Source organism: Dermacentor silvarum, chromosome 1, assembly GCF_013339745.2.
Source record: "Dermacentor silvarum isolate Dsil-2018 chromosome 1, BIME_Dsil_1.4, whole genome shotgun sequence".
NCBI classification, from domain to species: Eukaryota; Metazoa; Arthropoda; class Arachnida; order Ixodida; family Ixodidae; genus Dermacentor; species Dermacentor silvarum.
In genome coordinates this window covers 251108502-251122448 of record NC_051154.1, presented here as the reverse complement: position 1 = coordinate 251122448, position 13947 = coordinate 251108502, and the positions used below count along the sequence as shown (strand labels likewise).

General features: G+C 48.3%; 13 non-coding genes across 13 annotated transcripts; all 13 read right to left on the bottom strand.

The window, feature by feature from the left end:
* Positions 1-5853: 5853 nt before the first annotated feature.
* Trnap-ugg (transfer RNA proline (anticodon UGG)) lies at positions 5854-5925 on the bottom strand. The gene has a single exon. It is a non-coding gene; the product is annotated as a tRNA-Pro (tRNA).
* A 193-nt stretch (positions 5926-6118) lies between these two features.
* On the bottom strand, positions 6119-6190 carry Trnap-agg (transfer RNA proline (anticodon AGG)). The gene has a single exon. It is a non-coding gene; the product is annotated as a tRNA-Pro (tRNA).
* A 193-nt stretch (positions 6191-6383) lies between these two features.
* Trnap-agg (transfer RNA proline (anticodon AGG)) lies at positions 6384-6455 on the bottom strand. The gene has a single exon. It is a non-coding gene; the product is annotated as a tRNA-Pro (tRNA).
* A 193-nt stretch (positions 6456-6648) lies between these two features.
* On the bottom strand, positions 6649-6720 carry Trnap-agg (transfer RNA proline (anticodon AGG)). Its single transcript has one exon. It is a non-coding gene; the product is annotated as a tRNA-Pro (tRNA).
* A 193-nt stretch (positions 6721-6913) lies between these two features.
* On the bottom strand, positions 6914-6985 carry Trnap-agg (transfer RNA proline (anticodon AGG)). Its single transcript has one exon. It is a non-coding gene; the product is annotated as a tRNA-Pro (tRNA).
* Positions 6986-7177: 192 nt separating this feature from the next.
* Trnap-ugg (transfer RNA proline (anticodon UGG)) lies at positions 7178-7249 on the bottom strand. The gene has a single exon. It is a non-coding gene; the product is annotated as a tRNA-Pro (tRNA).
* A 192-nt stretch (positions 7250-7441) lies between these two features.
* On the bottom strand, positions 7442-7513 carry Trnap-agg (transfer RNA proline (anticodon AGG)). Its single transcript has one exon. It is a non-coding gene; the product is annotated as a tRNA-Pro (tRNA).
* Positions 7514-7706: 193 nt separating this feature from the next.
* On the bottom strand, positions 7707-7778 carry Trnap-agg (transfer RNA proline (anticodon AGG)). Its single transcript has one exon. It is a non-coding gene; the product is annotated as a tRNA-Pro (tRNA).
* A 194-nt stretch (positions 7779-7972) lies between these two features.
* On the bottom strand, positions 7973-8044 carry Trnap-ugg (transfer RNA proline (anticodon UGG)). The gene has a single exon. It is a non-coding gene; the product is annotated as a tRNA-Pro (tRNA).
* Positions 8045-12963: 4919 nt separating this feature from the next.
* On the bottom strand, positions 12964-13036 carry Trnap-agg (transfer RNA proline (anticodon AGG)). The gene has a single exon. It is a non-coding gene; the product is annotated as a tRNA-Pro (tRNA).
* A 193-nt stretch (positions 13037-13229) lies between these two features.
* Positions 13230-13302, bottom strand: Trnap-agg (transfer RNA proline (anticodon AGG)). Its single transcript has one exon. It is a non-coding gene; the product is annotated as a tRNA-Pro (tRNA).
* A 194-nt stretch (positions 13303-13496) lies between these two features.
* On the bottom strand, positions 13497-13569 carry Trnap-agg (transfer RNA proline (anticodon AGG)). Its single transcript has one exon. It is a non-coding gene; the product is annotated as a tRNA-Pro (tRNA).
* A 193-nt stretch (positions 13570-13762) lies between these two features.
* Positions 13763-13834, bottom strand: Trnap-ugg (transfer RNA proline (anticodon UGG)). Its single transcript has one exon. It is a non-coding gene; the product is annotated as a tRNA-Pro (tRNA).
* Positions 13835-13947: the final 113 nt, after the last annotated feature.

Below are 13947 nucleotides of genomic sequence, written 5' to 3'. Positions count from 1 at the left end.
AAAACCAGATTCCACTAGTCCTTTGCAGCTCAACAACTCTCGGTAGTGTTCGGTGAAGGCACGCTGTATTGTATCACTATCGCTACTACGTACAGTCAACCACAAAAGTTTGCGGACCACGCGAGCGCGTGGCCAAGAGCCTCTTCGCGACACTTCTGCTACGTCACCAGCGATCGACAGCAGCGCTACATTGAAGCCGCATCCCTCCTTAAATCTATGGCCTGTCTATTTTCGCACTGTGCGCAAATATTTTCTACCTATATCTTTCAACGTGACGCGCTCTTTGTTAGCCAGGGCTCCTTGCTTATATTTTGAGAGAAGAATATCAGTACAAGTAATCAGACAGCGTATTCTTCGGCTGTTATCAGTTCTATTTTCGCGTAGCCACGCTGTTTTTTTTTTCGTGAGTGAGCGGTGAGGCAGCCATGGGACACAGATGCTTAGTCAGTAGGCAGAATTTTTCCGTTCCTCCCCCATCGCTAAGTGACAGTAGCGGCCGGGATTTGATCGCCTGCGCCCAGGTTTTGCTGCGCAAAGCCCGAACCACCGCGCTGCTATAGTGGTTACATTTAGAAAAATAAGAAATAATCGGGTGCGATGACTCTTTTTATAACCCTTTGCGACACGGCGTCCTCGTTTGGGGACTCGAACTTCGGAGGCGCGTCCCACGCCACGTGTTTCTTCAAATGACCTAAAACTCAGTGTGCACATTCGTGTCCGCTTCCTGATGGGACAACTAGCGGTCAGTTAACTTCATTGTCCTGCGTATTGCTGCAGATGATCACTTTGCTGGAGACACTACCATGTTAGACAATCGTTCGACGTGCCGCGTTCCAAGACCAATGTCAAGAGTATTTTTTTTCTCCGGTCGACACGAATACAACCGAAACAGCAAGTGTGCATGCGTTTCGGGCCTAATAGTTGATTCTTTTTATGCAAGCATTGAAGCTGACGGATTTCAGAATAAGTAGATAATGAGTTATACGCTAATTAATTTTTTTTACTGAAACTCGCACAAAACAGCACATTGCTTCGTCTTCTTTCTTGGAATGTAATAGTGAGCGTCTTGAAATGATGCCATGCGCATTTGACGCATTTGCAGACAGTGCATCATAATTCGTGTCTGAAGGGGATGAATTTATTCACAAGACATTTACAGAAGTGTCATGAAACATAGGTCTCTCAATGATCTAGTAGGAAGTGAAATGTCCGCCGTTTTCTAGCACCTTATTGATGCGTGTGGGCATCGACTCGTACAAAGATTCAGTAATCTCCGGTCGACCGCGCAGGCTTTCCCATTCTTGTGCGATCGCTTGCCACAGCGTATCGGCCGTGCGGCCGCGGTTGGCTCGTGTGGACAGCCGTTTCTTCAACATGCCCCAGACATTTTCTATGGGATTCAAGTCGGCGCCACATGGAGGCCACTCAACCTGGCAAACAGCATGTTCTTCTAGCAATGACTGGACGATACGTGCTTTATGGATCGGGCTGCGGTCGTGTTGAAAAAAATAGCAGCCGTCGCTGAAGGGACCGTCCAGCGCACACGGAACGAGGTGTCTAGTGATGACGTCGCAGTACCGTGACGCAGTGAAGGGCCCTTCCAGACGCACAAGGGGACCAAGGCCATCTTTGCTGATTGCTCCCCACACGCTCACGGAACACCGTCCACTGGATAGAACACTCTGTGTGTAATTAGGCAGATATCTGCAAGAAATAGCATACAATTGGGTTCCAGCGGCGCGTCTAAAAATGTTGTGATTCCTCTTGCGTATGAACTTTATAATGCTGTTATAGAGTTGCAATAGAAAACGTGCAAACATCATTAGATAGTACTGAAAGACCCACTGGAAGCTTTTAATTAGCTTCAGAGTAAGTAGTACTATGAAACAATCGTTAATGTTTTCAACATAATACCACTACAGAAAAATCTCGTAATGTCCAAAAGCTCATTTTACGTGAAACATGTTGTGATGCAGAATTAGCTTCGTGAATTAACTGCCAATACACTGTAAACACACCTGCAGTTTAGTGGACGCCAAACCCGCTTCCGTTGGTCCCAGCGCGTGGAAAAAGTTGACTCGTCGCTAAAGATGACATCGCCCCATTTCTCTGTTGTCCAATCTTTCATTGCTGTAGCGAACATGAGTCGTTCTTGTAGCTGGCTGTCTGAGAGGCAGGGCTTCTGTGCTGCTACGAAAGACTGCAGGCCAAGCTCACTCAGCCTTCTTACAGTCTCAGACGATACCGTGAGCGAGAGCGCTTCTCGGGATATCCTCTGCACTTTGAAAAGGATCAGCCACGATGGCGGCCGTAATCAGGCGGTCCTCTTCCTCAGTCGTGGCCCTTGGACGCCCACTGCGCTCCATATCTGTGAATCTGTCATCGTCGCGGAAAGCTTGAATAATCCTATTCACGGCAGTCCGGCTCCTGTTGGTTCGGCGGCAGATTTCGCGCTGAGGTATTCCCTCTATAAATAAACGCACAATGTGCCTTCTTTCGTCAAGTGGAACACGCAGCGGCATCTTTCCAAATAGGCAATCACCACGTGGCCTGAAGCAAGTCTACTACGTTTTCAGCAACTGATGCGAAGATGCGCCTATGTGTGAAAGAAAATTGTCTATGCATCCGCTTTTTCTTTATTTTTGATGACAGTGAAACACCTCCCTACCCTTTCTCTCAAGACGCAGAAGCAGCAACACTCATTGGACCAAGATGCTGCCAACCAAAGTGCGCCAGTAAACGTCGCGTAAAAAAATCGTCGCAGCGCTTCGTGAAACTTATCTACCCACTGGCACACCAGTCGACAAAGGTTGCAGTGATTGCTCCGATACTGCTATCAAGCCAGACATGTGGCGGTCTTATCGCAGACAGCGCTCTGCGTCAACACAACGAACTAACAATGTCATGCACGGGAATAAAAAATTAACAGGCAGGCGAGTACCAAGAGGGCTCATATCCGGGAGAGCGCCCCTGTCGCCGCTAGGTGGCGTACCGCTAGGTGGCGCGGATAGGCAGTCTGGCACGCGCTCGCGTGGTCCGCAAACTTTTGTGGTTGACTGTACGTCACCATATTCAATTTCTTTTATTTCATTTTGTGACGCGTATCTTTTCTCTTCGGTCAAAGCCCTTCTTGTGGGCGTTTCCCCCAGCCACAAATGCTCTGCGCGTGCACGTATGACTGACCCTTTATATCTCTCGACATCAAGGATTTCAAGCTCATTTTTTACGTTCCTTATCTCATTTGACAACTCGCCTGGCTGTGCGCATTTTATCGACAACATTTTGTTCAGCTTACTTCGGAGTTCATTTTCCTTTCTTTTTTCATTATAACGTAATATAGAGGCCCTTTCAATGGCTGTTATTTTAAAGTCCTGTTTAAATTCTTCCCACATCGTTATGAACCTTCCGGATTCACAAGCAAGCATCTCTCGTAAACGAACGTTTACAAACTCGAGAAAGGTTGCATCGTCCAGAAGCTTGACATTGAATTTCCATAAGTCCCAATTGAAAGATCGGTTTTCTTTTCTTTTGCCAAGGGAGAACATAACGAGACTATGGTCACTGAAAGATACGTGGCTCACATCATAGCCACTGCACAACGGAACCAGTCTCGCTGATACATATGCTCGATCTAATCGAGCGTGACTGCCCCTTTGGAAATGCGTAAACACAGTCTGCATTCCACCGCGAAACATAGCACCAACATCCTCTAATTCATGCTCTTGGACTGCTGCGAGCAAAAAAAGCGCACTGTGATCACGAACTAGCGAGTAGCTATTGCGGTCTTCAGTAAAACAAACACAGTTTAAATCTCCCAGCAAGATGACATAGCGCTCAGATTTCATATACACTTCTAGATTTTCAAAGAAGTCGCGGCGTTCTCTTTCATTATTTGGGGCGTATATGCAAATTGCCCGCCATTCAGCATCCCAGAGCGAGAAATCACACACGATCATTCGACCTTCATGACAAACAAATACAGATTGCACAACAATTTCTAAAGATTTCCGCAATAGCAAAACGCAGCCACCGGAATTACCGACAGCGTGAGAAACGCAAGCATTGTATCGAGCTCTAAATGGTTCGAGCATTCGATCCGTTCGTTCTTCACTTTCAATTTTTGTTTCCTGTAGAGCGACTATGTCTAAATCATTGTCGTGCAATAACCGGCTGACCTGGTACTGCCGCCTTCTGGCCCCGAGGCCTCGGACATTAAGCGTACCAATGCGTAGTGCTATTTTTGATTTTGAATCCATCCTTGTTTTGTTGTTTATTCCGAAAGAGAGAACTGGCCTCTAGGTTAACTAAATCCTTGCATTTTGCCGATTCGCAGTAATGCGAGAACCTTTCATAATAACAAAAAACAAAGACGGCCACACTTTACCAATGTAGAGAGTCCGTCCCTCACCTTGCACAACAGCATTGCTCGACGACGCCCTCGTTATTACGGGGGCGCCTTCGTTACCGTCGGATGGGAATCCGGCGGAACGTTAGGCTTTGGTTTAAAGGATGAGCGGCGGTACGGAATGTCTTTTCTGGATGGCTCCTGCACCTTCTCACTGGAACCGTCGTCGCCGTCGGAGACTTGCCCGTGGGGCCGCTTCGCAGACGAGCTGCTTACGACGTCCATGTCTTCTTCGTCATTACCCGGTGAGGGCGGAGCGGTGTCAGGGGCGTCTTTGCCCACGCACGTTGGGGTGGCCGTTTCCTGCTGTACACATGGCACATCACCATTTTCACTTTGAACACTTTTCACATTCTCTCCTTCGGAAGTTTCAGCTGCTGGAGATATAGGCTCGCTGACCTTGTCTCCCTCTGCCTCCGCCGCGTCCACCTCGTCCATGATGTGCTCTGCGGGGTCCTCCCGGCTCCTTTGGCTGGCCACGCTCGCGTAGGTCTTAGCGCACTGGCTATCATCATGTCCGAAGCGCCGACACAGCTTGCACCTTGGGACGCGGCAATCTCGGCGAATATGCCCTGTTCGCTGGCACCGCAGACAAAGCGGCGGCCTTCCAGGTACAACAACAAGGGCCATAATGCCAGACACTCGTAGCTGGTGTGGCAGGTCGTCCAAAGTAAGGCCAGCCTTTAGTTGCAGACTAACCGTCCGTGTTGAAGAGCCTTTATCGCCGAGTCCTGGTACACGCCAATGCTCTCTGCAAACATCCGTCACCTTCCCATACGGTGCGAGAGCGGTGCGCACGTCTTCATCAGGCATGTGGTAAAGCAGCCAATAAAGCCTTAGGCGGACAGTATGGGTGCTCGGATCTATCACGAGGCAGCGGTGATTCTTGACAGTCAGGTCGGTGACTGCGAGCAACTTTTTCATTCCTTCCGCATTCTTGAAGGTCACCGCCCATACGTGATTCATCTGAAACGCCCCCAAGGCAACCACCTCGGGAAGCAATTCCAGACGATTCAGAGTGTCTCGGAAGTCCTCAGCTCGAAAAGGCCTGGCTTTCACGCTGCCGTGAAGGAATAAAGTATTTAAAACAGAAGAACCTGATGGCAGTTGAGGCAGAATAATGTCATAGTCTTTAGACTCCTGGGCATCTGTCCTGTTTCCGCGGCCCTGCTGGGCCGCATTCGCTGCTCCAAAGGAGCTCGACATTACACGACCGTACACTACGGTGGCCGGAAGTGGAATCACCAACGAGCCGAGGTCATCCTACATTCGCGGCAGGTTTACAGTATCGCCTCATCTTGGCTCGCTTGAGAAACGAAGAAAAAGAAGTGCGCATCTTTGGTCGCGTCTGTGCTGAGAAGAGAAAGGGAACATCATCAAATAAGAGGATAATGATAATCGTTTTTTAAATATTTATTCGCATGCCTAGTGAAGGTAAAAGAAATAACGGGCTCGTCCGGGATTTGAACCCGGGACCTCTCGCACCCAAAGCGAGAATCATACCCCTAGACCAACGAGCCGAGGTCATCCTACATTCGCGGCAGGTTTACAGTATCGCCTCATCTTGGCTCGCTTGAGAAACGAAGAAAAAGAAGTGCGCATCTTTGGTCGCGTCTGTGCTGAGAAGAGAAAGGGAACATCATCAAATAAGAGGATAATGATCATCGTTTTTTAAATATTTATGCGCATGCCTAGTGAAGGTAAAAAAATAACGGGCTCGTCCGGGATTTGAACCCGGGACCTCTCGCACCCTAAGCGAGAATCATACCCCTAGACCAACGAGCCGAGGTCATCCTACATTCGCGGCAGGTTTACAGTATCGCCTCATCTTGGCTCGCTTGAGAAACGAAGAAAAAGAAGTGCGCATCTTTGGTCGCGTCTGTGCTGAGAAGAGAAAGGGAACATCATCAAATAAGAGGATAATGATCATCGTTTTTTAAATATTTATTCGCATGCCTAGTGAAGGTAAAAAAATAACGGGCTCGTCCGGGATTTGAACCCGGGACCTCTCGCACCCTAAGCGAGAATCATACCCCTAGACCAACGAGCCGAGGTCATCCTACATTCGCGGCAGGTTTACAGTATCGCCTCATCTTGGCTCGCTTGAGAAACGAAGAAAAAGAAGTGCGCATCTTTGGTCGCGTCTGTGCTGAGAAGAGAAAGGGAACATCATCAAATAAGAGGATAATGATCATAGTTTTTTAAATATTTATTCGCATGCCTAGTGAAGGTAAAAAAAAAACGGGCTCGTCCGGGATTTGAACCCGGGACCTCTCGCACCCTAAGCGAGAATCATACCCCTAGACCAACGAGCCGAGGTCATCCTACATTCGCGGCAGGTTTACAGTATCGCCTCATCTTGGCTCGCTTGAGAAACGAAGAAAAAGAAGTGCGCATCTTTGGTCGCGTCTGTGCTGAGAAGAGAAAGGGAACATCATCAAATAAGAGGATAATGATCATCGTTTTTTAAATATTTATTCGCATGCCTAGTGAAGGTAAAAAAATAACGGGCTCGTCCGGGATTTGAACCCGGGACCTCTCGCACCCTAAGCGAGAATCATACCCCTAGACCAACGAGCCGAGGTCATCCTACATTCGCGGCAGGTTTACAGTATCGCCTCATCTTGGCTCGCTTGAGAAACGAAGAAAAAGAAGTGCGCATCTTTGGTCGCGTCTGTGCTGAGAAGAGAAAGGGAACATCATCAAATAAGAGGATAATGATCATAGTTTTTTAAATATTTATTCGCATGCCTAGTGAAGGTAAAAAAAAACGGGCTCGTCCGGGATTTGAACCCGGGACCTCTCGCACCCAAAGCGAGAATCATACCCCTAGACCAACGAGCCGAGGTCATCCTACATTCGCGGCAGGTTTACAGTATCGCCTCATCTTGGCTCGCTTGAGAAACGAAGAAAAAGAAGTGCGCATCTTTGGTCGCGTCTGTGCTGAGAAGAGAAAGGGAACATCATCAAATAAGAGGATAATGATCATCGTTTTTTAAATATTTATTCGCATGCCTAGTGAAGGTAAAAAATAACGGGCTCGTCCGGGATTTGAACCCGGGCCCTCTCGCACCCTAAGCGAGAATCATACCCCTAGACCAACGAGCCGAGGTCATCCTACATTCGCGGCAGGTTTACAGTATCGCCTCATCTTGGCTCGCTTGAGAAACGAAGAAAAAGAAGTGCGCATCTTTGGTCGCGTCTGTGCTGAGAAGAGAAAGGGAACATCATCAAATAAGAGGATAATGATCATAGTTTTTTAAATATTTATTCGCATGCCTAGTGAAGGTAAAAAAATAACGGGCTCGTCCGGGATTTGAACCCGGGACCTCTCGCACCCTAAGCGAGAATCATACCCCTAGACCAACGAGCCGAGGTCATCCTACATTCGCGGCACGTTTACAGTATCGCCTCATCTTGGCTCGCTTGAGAAACGAAGAAAAAGAAGTGCGCATCTTTGGTCGCGTCTGTGCTGAGAAGAGAAAGGGAACATCATCAAATAAGAGGATAATGATAATCGTTTTTTAAATATTTATTCGCATGCCTAGTGAAGGTAAAAGAAATAACGGGCTCGTCCGGGATTTGAACCCGGGACCTCTCGCACCCAAAGCGAGAATCATAGCCCTAGACCAACGAGCCTTTTTTTTTCTTTATTGCCAGTTCTCGACAGGTTCACCGACACACTGTCAGCAAAACAAACAAAATGCATAACTAGGACACAAAAATACAGAATAAAAAAAGAAGCTCTTACATAGCAGCCAGCATGACTTGGCTGACTTTGTCTTTTAAAATTCCTTTAGGGATGCCAAGGCCTCTACCCTTGGTAGCCAATCAGGCACATCAACTTGTGCTTTTTTCACCTCCAGAAAGCGTGACATGTGTTCACGGAAATGTATGCGCGCAGGCCGCGCTTCTGGGTCACAATAGAAGCCTTGCATTCGGGATCGCCATAGACAGTAGAGGCCAGTCAGCATGATGAGGTCAAATGGGACCCCGTCCTCATTATCCAGTGGTAGAAATCTTATGCCCTGCGGATGTAAGGGCAATTCTTTCTTCATTGTTCTTTGCAGAACATCCCAAAAGTACACCCCCTCCCAACAATGTATGAAAACACGGTCTACTGTTTCAGGCTTTTTACAAATCAGACAGTTTGACCCCCACGGCATGTAAAACCCGCGTTCTTCTAAGAAGGTTCTCACTGTCAGGGTGCCAGTGTGAAGCTTGAAGAAAGATTTCACTCCTGGCTGCACGTGCATTCTTTTTACTCGTTTCAAAACGTTCTTTCCCTGACCTCCACTGTATATGGCTCTGTACATCGGTACTGGAAAAATAACATCACACAGGTCACTGTACATTTTCTTTCTTTTCACGCTGAACATATAATCATTCGAGAACCGTACCGACAAAAAACGAACACTGGCTACTATCTCCTTGAAGTACCCAAAGTACCAGGCATAATTTCGCTGCTGATAACAAGCTCTGGTAACGCACTACAAAGTCTCACTTGACACACCGATCTTAAGAACGGGTCTTTGACGTCCCGAAAGAAGAAAAAACGGCTTACAAGCTACCGCACGAATAGGTGTGCCAGACCCAGGCCTCCCTCTTTCACTCGCCTGAAAAGATTCGTGCGGCTGCAGCGTTCCCAGCTGGAAGCCCAAATAAAAACAGCGAACACTCGGTGGAACTTCTGCACATGCACTCGCGAACAATACAACACTTGCATCATGTACCATAATTTACTAACAAAAAACAAATTGCACACTGTCGCTCTGGCGAAAATTGATAGGTGTGAGCCTTTCCATCTCTCCGCCTTTTCTCGTGTTTCTTTGGCTTGTTCTAGCCAGAAATCATCATTTTTCTTATAACTTTCAAGGGGAACGCCGAGGTACTTCACTGGGGTTTTAACCCATTTCACGTTGGCAAATGTCTCTGGTGTTGACTGCCACTCGCCGTGCCAAAAGCCCAGACACTTTCCCCAGTTCACAAAGCTCCCCGTTGCTTCTCCGAACCGTCTTACTACAGCGACTGTCTCTAGCACGCTCTACTTTTTCGTACAGCACACCGCTATATCATCAGCGTACGCTAAGAGCTTTAGCTCGGACGCCTGCAATCTGAACCCATGAACACGATCATTTTCAATTATTGCTTGACACAAAGTTTCAATATAAATACTAAACAAAAGAGGACTCAGTGGGCACCCTTGACGCACGCTCCGCTGGACGTCAACGGGGTCCCCCAATCTGTTGTTGACTATCAGGCGCGTTTTGCAGTTTCTATAAGCTAGGGATATTCCGTCGATGATGATTGAGCCTAAATTAACATGTTCGAGTATGGAACGCAATAATACATGAGATACACAGTCAAATGCCTTTTCTAGGTCAAGCTGGAGTATTGCGACAGCCGACCGAGAGGCGTCACAACACTCGAGCACACACCTCAATGAATGAATATTAGTAAAAATAGAGCGGCCCTTAATACCACAGGTTTGGTGGGCTCCCACAATCTGCGTCATAACGGTCTGAAGTCTGCTAGCCAATACTTTCATAAATATTTTATAATCACAGTTAGTTAGTGAGATTGGTCTGTATGATGTCACGAGTCTTAGCCTATCTTTTTGTTCTGTTTTTGGAATGAGCACAGTGTGTGCTTGGGAGAATGACAGGGGTAACGTTCCCACCTCAAATGCCTCATCAAAGACATCTTTCAACTGACAGGACAGGTCTTGCTTGAATGCTTTGTACCAAGCCGCGCTCAGACCGTCCGGACCGGGCGACTTTCCTGGGTTAAGATCATCTATTGCCTTTTCTATTTCTGCTATTGTTATAGGTGCTTCAAGAGCTGCTTTTCTTTCTTCTGACAGCCGAGGCATGCGCTCTAAGAAGGCTGTTTTAAACCCTTCTACATCTACTGATCTATGGGCAAACAGCCCTTCGTAGAATCGAAAGAAAGCTCGCCCTATAGCCTCCGTATCTGTTGTTTCAACACCACTTTCTTCTATCACATCGATGTGATTACGGCGGGCGTGCGCCCTTTCGATTCCCAGCGCTCGCTTTGTGGGCGTCTCCCCGGCCGCCCATGCCTCGGCCCTGGCTCGCACTATCGCTCCCCGATAACGTTCTTCATCTGCTGCTTCGAGTTTCTGTTTTATGCTACGAATGTCGTCTTTAAACTTGCCCGGCTCACGGCATTCAAGCTTAACCAGTTTTTCAAGCAATTTCTTAAATTTCTTTCTTTAACTTTATCCTCATACTTAATGCAGCTAGCTCGCTCTATGGCTTTCATTTTGACATGTTGCTTAAATAAATCCCATTGCGCGCCGACACTGGGCACCTGTTCTGATTTCATTGCATCTATCGCCTCCTTCACATCTTGAATAAAGCATTCGTCGCTTAGAAGCTTTACGTTCATTTTCCACAGATCCCACGAAAACTTTTGTTTTTCCGCACTTCCCATCAGACATTTAACCAGACAATGGTCCGAAAACGACACGGGCACTACATGGTATTGGGTGCACAAATGTAATAGTTCCACTGATGCATAAATACGGTCAAGGCGAGCGTGACTCTGCCCTTGGAAATGCGTAAACTGCACTTCTCTCGCTCCCTCGAGACATTCTGCTACATCATCTATATCATGTTCTCCAATAAACCGTGATAAAAGCTGACTACTTCTGTCTCTATACCCGTGTGCATTGCTTCGGTCCCGAGTGTTCAAAACGCAGTTGAAATCTCCTAACACAACAAGATGTTTGTCTGCAGTCAGATATGGCTCAATGCTCATAAAAAAATTATACCTCTCATCTGTACCGTTCGGTGCATAAATACATATTACTCTCCAGGTAACATCACTGTAATAAAAATCAACAACAATAAATTTACCATTTGGACATGAATAAACACTCTGTACATCTAGCCCCGGTAACTTTTTCAAAAATAGCAGGCATCCCGCTGACTTGCCCACCGCATGACTCACTGCAACGTAGTAGTGAGCCGTGAAGCGAAGCATCATGCTCCGGGTCTGCTCCTCCCCTTCAACTTTTGTTTCTTGCACAGCCAACATGTCGAGGTCATGATCTACCAACAACCGGTATACTTGGCTCTGCTTTTTCTTTGCGGCTAGACCTCGCACGTTTAACGTAGCCAAACTAAACGACGCGTTGCGTGCCATGTTTTAACAGGAGGTAGCAGGACCCGAAGCATGACGCTTACCTTGCACGTCTAGCGCACGGCTAGACGTCTTCGGATCCGCCCGGTTGCCCGGTGTCCAGGTGCTGCCTCGGCGGCTCGTCGGTGGCCTTCCTCTCCGATTCGAGATTTGGCCGTGGCTTAAGGCTGGGGCGTCTCCCGGAGGACGCCTTCTGGTCCGCGGTCCCTTCAAGCGGACGCTTGACAGCCGGGTTGACTCTGCTGCTATGGGCTTGGCTCCCCTGCAAGCGCGGCTTCCTTGGTTCAGCTTGGGTGCCTTCTGTATCGCTGCTCTCCAACGTGTCGTCGTCAGCGGGAACGGGCGTGGCTGCCAGCTCGGTCACTGTTGCTGGCGGCTTGGTCGTAGCCTCCGTTGTCCTCTGGCTTTGCTTGCCTTGTGGTGTCTTTTCGCTGCGCGGTTCCTTTTGGGTTTCCAAGCTTCCGCTTCCCTTTGCTGCCTCCTCGGCTTCGGTCACGTCCATTAAGAGCTTCTCGGTGTAGTCGCTCACTCCTCGCCCAGTAGCTGCGGCGTAGGACCGCGTGCACTGAGCGTCTTCGTGTCCAAATCGTCTGCATATCGAGCACCGGGGCACGTTGCAGTCACGCCGGACATGTCCAGAGCCCTGACAGCGCAGGCACTGCATTGGTCGCCCCGGAACTACCACTAATGCTAGTTCTCCAGCGACCCGTACCTGGTGCGGTAGGTCTTCCAACTTCAAGCCAGTTTTCAACTTTATCAGCACCGTCCGGGCAGTCGAGTTCTTTTCTTGAACGCCCGGCACCCGCCAACGCTCACGCTGTACGTCAACCACCTTGCCATAAGCGGCTAGCGCTGTACGGACGTCCTCGTCAGCTACGCCGTAAATAAGCCAGTGAAGGCGTAACTTGACTTGCCTGTCCTGTGGGTCCACGATGACGCAGCGCCGTCCCTTCACTTCCATTTCCTTCAAGGCTAGCAGCCGCTTGGTAGCGTCTGCATTGCACATGGTAACCGCCCAGACATGGTTAATCTGGTAGGCTGCGAGTGCGACAACTTCCGGCAGCATCCCGGCAAGAGCGAGGGCGTCCCTGAAATCTTCAACTCTGTAAGGCCGTGCTCGCACGTCACCATGCAGAAAAACTGTATTGGTAACGATGCGTCCTGTAGGCAGTTGTGGCAAAACAAAATGGTACTCATCTTCTTCTTGTTTCCTGTTACCGCGGCTGGTAAGGGCCGCCATCGCCGCTCCAACGGAGCTCATGATCCTACGAACCGCACAGCACGACTGCCGGAAGCAGAAATGAGAGAAAGGGAACATCATCAAATGAGAGGATAATGATCATCGTTTTTTAAATATTTATTCGCATGCCTAGTGAAGGTAAAAAAAAAACGGGCTCGTCCGGGATTTGAACCCGGGACCTCTCGCACCCTAAGCGAGAATCAATACCCCTAGACCAACGAGCCGAGGTCATCGGACACTCGCGGCACGTTTACAGTATCGCCACATCTTGGCTCGCTTGAGAAACGAAGAAAAAGAAGTGCGCATCTTTGGTCGCGTCTGTGCTGAGAAGAGAAAGGGAACATCATCAAATAAGAGGATAATGATAATCGTTTTTTAAATATTTATTCGCATGCCTAGTGAAGGTAAAAAAAAAACGGGCTCGTCCGGGATTTGAACCCGGGACCTCTCGCACCCTAAGCGAGAATCAATACCCCTAGACCAACGAGCCGAGGTCATCGGACACTCGCGGCACGTTTACAGTATCGCCACATCTTGGCTCGCTTGAGAAACGAAGAAAAAGAAGTGCGCATCTTTGGTCGCGTCTGTGCTGAGAAGAGAAAGGGAACATCATCAAATAAGAGGATAATGATCATCGTTTTTTAAATATTTATTCGCATGCCTAGTGAAGGTAAAAAAAAAAACGGGCTCGTCCGGGATTTGAACCCGGGACCTCTCGCACCCTAAGCGAGAATCAATACCCCTAGACCAACGAGCCGAGGTCATCGGACACTCGCGGCACGTTTACAGTATCGCCACATCTTGGCTCGCTTGAGAAACGAAGAAAAAGAAGTGCGCATCTTTGGTCGCGTCTGTGCTGAGAAGAGAAAGGGAACATCATCAAATAAGAGGATAATGATCATCGTTTTTTAAATATTTATTCGCATGCCTAGTGAAGGTAAAAAAAAAACGGGCTCGTCCGGGATTTGAACCCGGGACCTCTCGCACCCAAAGCGAGAATCATACCCCTAGACCAACGAGCCGAGGTCATCCTACATTCGCGGCAGGTTTACAGTATCGCCTCATCTTGGCTCGCTTGAGAAACGAAGAAAAAGAAGTGCGCATCTTTGGTCGCGTCTGTGCAGAGAAGAGAAAG